A 6,000-nucleotide genomic window follows, 5' to 3' on the forward strand; every position below is an offset into this window, starting at 1 on the left:
AGACTTGACTCTCCACCCATCTCTCCCATCTCCTAAGTGGGTCAAGGACAATCATGATCTCTTTTAGATTCCTTCCTTAAAACTAAATTAATATTTGATCTCATTTTTTTTACTGTCTAGTATTAGCCATAAGCAGCTTTTCCCAGAATCTTTTCAGTATATCAAGGATTCATGAAGGAAAAGAGACGAGAGCAGAGATGAAAAATACAGAAAGGAAGGAGTATTCACAGAAAGAGAAATAAAAGTTTGCAACAACCCAATATTCCTCTCCTCCGAAGTCTCTCAAGAAGTGATGTCTCTCTATTGATTTTCCAAGCAAGCAGTCTAGCTGAAAACTGCCAAAGAGGCCATCTCAGAGACCTACATGCATTGCTTGGAAATTCACTTTCAAACACATAGAATCATTTATTTCTCTAGGATCTAGAGCTGTAGAAATGCATATATAGTATGTAGTGGGAAAATTGTATATTTCAGTTTTTTTGTATATATCGGAAGCATTTATTGATTATGACAAACCTAGTGTTCAACAAATATTTGCTGAGTATTTATGACAAGCCAGGCACTGTATTAGGTGTTAGTAATAAAGCAATGAATAAAACAAGTTCAGCTTAGAATTTAGGTTAATTGTTTATACTTTCATTGCAGATGTTTTTCTGGTTTCCTTAAAGTACTTAGTGGCAATCAAATAAAACATACTACAAGTGTATTTGAATATAATGCATTTCTTTCTCAACAGTCATTATTTCCTTAATTACCTCCATGTGATAACTGTGATATATAAACAGCACTTGAAACAATGTCTGAACATGGAATCAGTCAATAAAATTTAGTTATGAGGAAGAGAAAGAATGTTACTGAGTCCAAGCTCATACTGCTTGCCTTACAATAGGCCAATAAATTGAGAGACAAAGTTTTGGGACAAGGAATAGTGACTTTATTCAGAAAGCCAGCAGACCAAGAAGACGGTAGACTAGTGTCCCAAAGAACCATCTTCTTTTCAATACTATTAAGTTACCATATTTTCTTATGGCAGATATTCTGTTAGGAAACATAAAAAATATCTTGTACCAAGGAGATCACCTTGACAATGATTGAGACTTATTTTATACTAAAAAGAGGGGGGCATAGCTGGTTGTTGCAGACTTTTTGATGTCAGAATCCTTTGTTCTTGCAGCTGTCCATGTAGGTCTGGTCACAGTGTTCATACAAACCTCAAACAAGATAAATGTTATTTTCTATTCTGCAATTTTTTATCTCTATATGAATGATAAAGTGTCATACCTTTAAAGGTCAAGCCTGGGAGGCAGAGCCTTGAGAATGGGTTATCATGTATATTTCAGACTATATAGGCAACTTTCTTTTACAAAGGTGCAGAGTCATCATGGCCTAAGCACAGGCAACAGAGTGCAAAGGGTAGATCTAATCTAATATGGAGTCAGGTATGTTCTTCTTTGTTTCAAGAGGAAGATGAAGGAGTCAGAAAACTGTAATTATTACTAGATTTGAAAATAAGACTGTATCCCAAGACGTGTGGAGGTGCAGTAAGTTCAAGAGGAACTACCAAGAGATCTGGATGTAGGTTCGAATATTTGCCATTTTCCCTTGAGCAAATTAGTCTCTCTAGGATCCATGTGCTCATTTATAAGATGGGAAAATAAAACCACGTCTTCTGATGTCACTGGAGGCTACATGAATCAAATAAGATAGCATAAGTGATAACGATTTTGTGAGTTGTAAAAGTACTATTAAATATAATGGTTAGTAAGACTTAAATTAAAAATAAGTCAAAGTATTTATCAATAGGTCTTCTTCTCCAAATGTCACTAATATTTTATTACGAAATTCACCACATCTAATGGCCCATCTTCATTATTAAATGGAATATGTGAGATCTAGTTTTATTTTTCAGAATACCAAAAAAAAAAATGTCTGAGACAGGCATAAATTTCTTTTATGGTAGAGAAGGATGCTTAGTTGTTTGGAAAATGGTCCATGCTGGTGAACCTGTGCCATCTCTGTCATCTCCATAGCAACAAGCTCTGATGTAGTAAACAGAAGAATTTGATGAGAACAGCTTAGGGATACAGGAATGGGAATTTATAAAGTTACTAGCAAAGTAAGAAAATTGTTTCCATGTAAACATTCTCTCTTCTACCTCTGTTCTTAATGTGAAGTTTCTCTGAAAGTTATTTGTTACCATGGCTTTTAAATTTTAAATACCACTTATTTTTTCTCTCTCTCTTTTAAAAAGTTGGTTTTTGCAGAGTGGAGCACTTTTAGGACGACAAAATACAGAAGGCTCATAATTTCTGACTCACTTAAGGGGACATTTGGTGCAAGATAATATTTTTAGGTCCCAGCTGTTGTTCTAAGAGTAGTACAGTCAGGGACAGATCTCACTACTTTTGATTCTGTGGCCCCACCAAGGTAGGGTATTGAGGAATTAGATGGACTGCTAATCAGATTGTGATGTAAGTCCTTATGTTTTAGTATATTCAGTATTTACTGATTTAAAATTAATAATAATAATAGTAATAATAATAATAAATAATAGTAAACATTTATATAGTACTCACAAGTAGCAGACAGTATTCTAGGAGATGTATATGTGTTTTTATCGTAACACTTTGTGAAATCCATACTCATATTATCCCCAATTTATAAGAAACAGAGAGTTTCAATAACTTGCCTCAAATCACATAGCTGGTAATATAAACTGTGCTGTTTGTTTTCTCTGGCCAATGGCAATTTATTGGTCTTGTATCTAGAGGATCACCATCTGAGAATTACGATTACTGTAGTGATATGATATCCCATTTCTACCAGAGATGATGAAACCTTTAATACTTAAGTAGGCACAGAGAAAAAGAAATGAGAATTGTTTTTCCTGAATAGGCACAAGGAGAAAGGGGAATTCAGTATCTTTTGACTCAAAACAAATCTCTCTACTGCACTTTGCAGTAGTATTGATAGCTAGCATTTACAAAGCATCTTCTACATGCTAGGCAACATAATGCACTGTATATGTGTATATTTCTCACTTAATTCTCACAATAGATCTTTCTGTAGTTTTTATTTTCATTTTATAGATGAGGAAATGGGGACAAAAGGACTTTGAGTGAGTGATGGAATGATGAAACTGATCAATAATTCTTTACGCTTTCAATTGGGACACAGAAATTTTAAATAAGTTCATAATGGTGAATGGTCCAGGGTTTAAATCATAAGACTGTTCAGTTCCAAAACCAAGAAAGTGATCAAAAGGAATTGATGAAATTGACTTGCACAAATGCATGGGTGTTTCTGCAAAATATTTTATCAAAGTAAATAAGGTAGGTGGTGTTGAAAATTTATGCTACATGATGTTTTTCTCGCTTCTGGTTGATGCCCTGAAATGATAACTATCTCATTCTTTGTGTATTTTGCTATTTTAAAGTCTCAGAGTTTACCAAAAAAATGTGGTAAATATGCCCGTGTTTTATTTCACTTTTGTTTGTTTATTCAAAAAAACTTTATTTAAGCACCAACTCTGACCACATGCCATCATGCCAAGTAATAAAGATACAGAGATAAGTAAAATATCTTCCTTGGCTTCAAGTTGCTCATGATTGAGTGGGTGAGATGATAAGCAAATAATGACAAATGAACATGTAGGATGAAACTCTCATCTGGGGGCTTTCGGAGTGATCAGGGAAGCAATGTCAGGCAGGAAGTAGTGTCTAAGCTGAGGTTTGAAGGATGAATTGAATTTTTCCAGGCAGTCTGGGTGGGGAAGCTGATTTCAATCAAGGGAGAAAAGATGAGATTTTAAGGTATCACTATGTGGAGAGAAAATAGAAAAACAAATCTACCTTGTCTGAGGACTGATCACTTCTCTAAAACAAGTGACTTTTTATTTTTGTACTAACAGCATTAATTTAAAAGCATGTTTCTGATTTCTTAAGAGGGTATGCAATTGCAAGATCTTTTGTGGTAATACGGTTCCATCCAGAAAATTGTGGATGATTTCTCATTGTTTCCCACTCGTTACTCTTAAAGACATTTATCTAATAAAACTGCATTTGATGATGCACATTTAAGAATTATTTATCAGATATATTGTAAGTGTAAGTCTTTTAATTGGGAAGTTAGAAGGGTCAGGATATATTAAAGTGTAATGGTTGAGTTGTAAATTGACCATTTGTGATGATCAATTTCCCACCCAGACTTCCCACAAATTTCAATTCATCCTTTCAAGACTCTGCTTCGACACTACTTCCTTTCTCATCTTCCTTTCCTAATAATTGAAGGGTCTTTAGAAATGTTATCTTTCCTTCCCCAGTCAGTGAAAGTATGTGAAATACAGTAATTTCTTTCAGTTTGAGAAACGCCATCTTCTAAGTGAGGCACGTAAAACGTCCCCAACTCTTCCCATTGATGTCTTTTGACACGGCCTGTGCAATTCTAATTTGTCTCATTCCTGTCTATTCCAGTCTCTCACGTCGTCCCCCAAACTCTCCCATTTGTCCCTTCTCTCTTACTATCTAAATCTCATTCTAAGTCACATCTTTCATTGACAAGCCTTTGTTTACTCGTGAACATGGAGATTTTTTTCACTCTGCCCAGTGCTTATGAATAGTGGGTTGATAGATAAACTTTTTTCAGAGAGTTTTCCCAAATTGCTATTTTAACTGCTGATAAACTTCTTAATCCAGTCGCTAATTCAGTACTCCTGGGGGGTGTTTATTTGCTTGGAATCACAAACAACCCCAATCAATGATACCATATAAAAGACAGATTTTTTGTGCGCTTGTGATTGTGTGTGTGCTTGTGCGTGTGAATGGGCTGGAGGCAAACAAACCTTAAGTATCATAGAATCTTCAGATTTTTGAGCCAAAAAATAATCTAGAGATCCTTTAATCCAGTCCCTTTATTTTAATAAAGAGCAAACTGAATCCCAGAAATCACGCAGCAAGTAAGGGAGACCAAATAAGAAGGTAGGACCACAGGCTCCAACCTGTGCCACTGTACCCAGGGCTCTCAAGGAGATCTGTTGAAATCAAGCAGGCTTGGCCTTTTGTAAAATGTAGATTTTTTTTTTTTTTTTTTTTTTGGAATCTTTTAAAGAACTGGCCTGGAAAACACTGTCCAGTCTGGTTTTTGACATCATCTTTCATCTTGGTCGGTTTCTTTTCATTGGAGTGCAAGAAAGAAGAGGAGATTACATTTGAAATTGTTTACTGTCCTCAGCTCTGAAGCACTTTGCAGTTCAGAGAAAAAAGGACATACATAGAAATTAGGTTCCTAAAGTAATTCCTAAGCCATTTGAAATGCATGATTTAAAAAAAAATAACAAAATGCTTGATTTAATACTCTGTAGGGAGAGGGTGGGAAACGCAGAAGAAACTGACCTTCCCCCCTTTGCTAAGGAAAGCCCATTTTGAAAGCCTCTTAGCCTTACAATTGATGCCAGGACTTAGAGGAATTCTGAATGCTAGGATTTACCTAGGCATGTCTCCAAAGTGAATCCTGTCATTTTCTTAAATATTTCTTTTCTTCTCTCAAGTCCTGTCATTCATACCAGACATTTGAACTCATGTTTTGGTTCTTTTTGCAACAATTAACTAGTTTTTTTTTTCCTATCCTAGAAAAAAGAAATTAACCTTTCCAAGTACCATATATTCATAATGAGAATATTACCTAGGATTCCTGCAAGCTCTTCCTTTGGGACTCACAGTTAAGTGGTGGCCTGATGATGGGTCGTTTTGGCTCTTCAGTCATACCAAGAGCACTCTCCTCCCCCTGCTGCTCTGAGGTCTGAGAGTTGCACTCTTCCCTTCCTCTGTCACCCCTCCTGAAACTTTGGGCTTTCCTCAGACTGGCTGTGGAATGCAGAAAGGTACTTGCTCTCCTCCTCGGTAATCTCCTGTAGGTATAGAATTTCATTCCTGGTATTTGAGCAGTGATGAGGGATTTGGGTTACCCCTTTAGAATCCACAATACAGTATTTCACAGGAGGGT

Source organism: Camelus ferus, chromosome 7 (genome assembly GCF_009834535.1).
Source record: "Camelus ferus isolate YT-003-E chromosome 7, BCGSAC_Cfer_1.0, whole genome shotgun sequence".
Lineage (NCBI taxonomy): Eukaryota > Metazoa > Chordata > Mammalia > Artiodactyla > Camelidae > Camelus > Camelus ferus.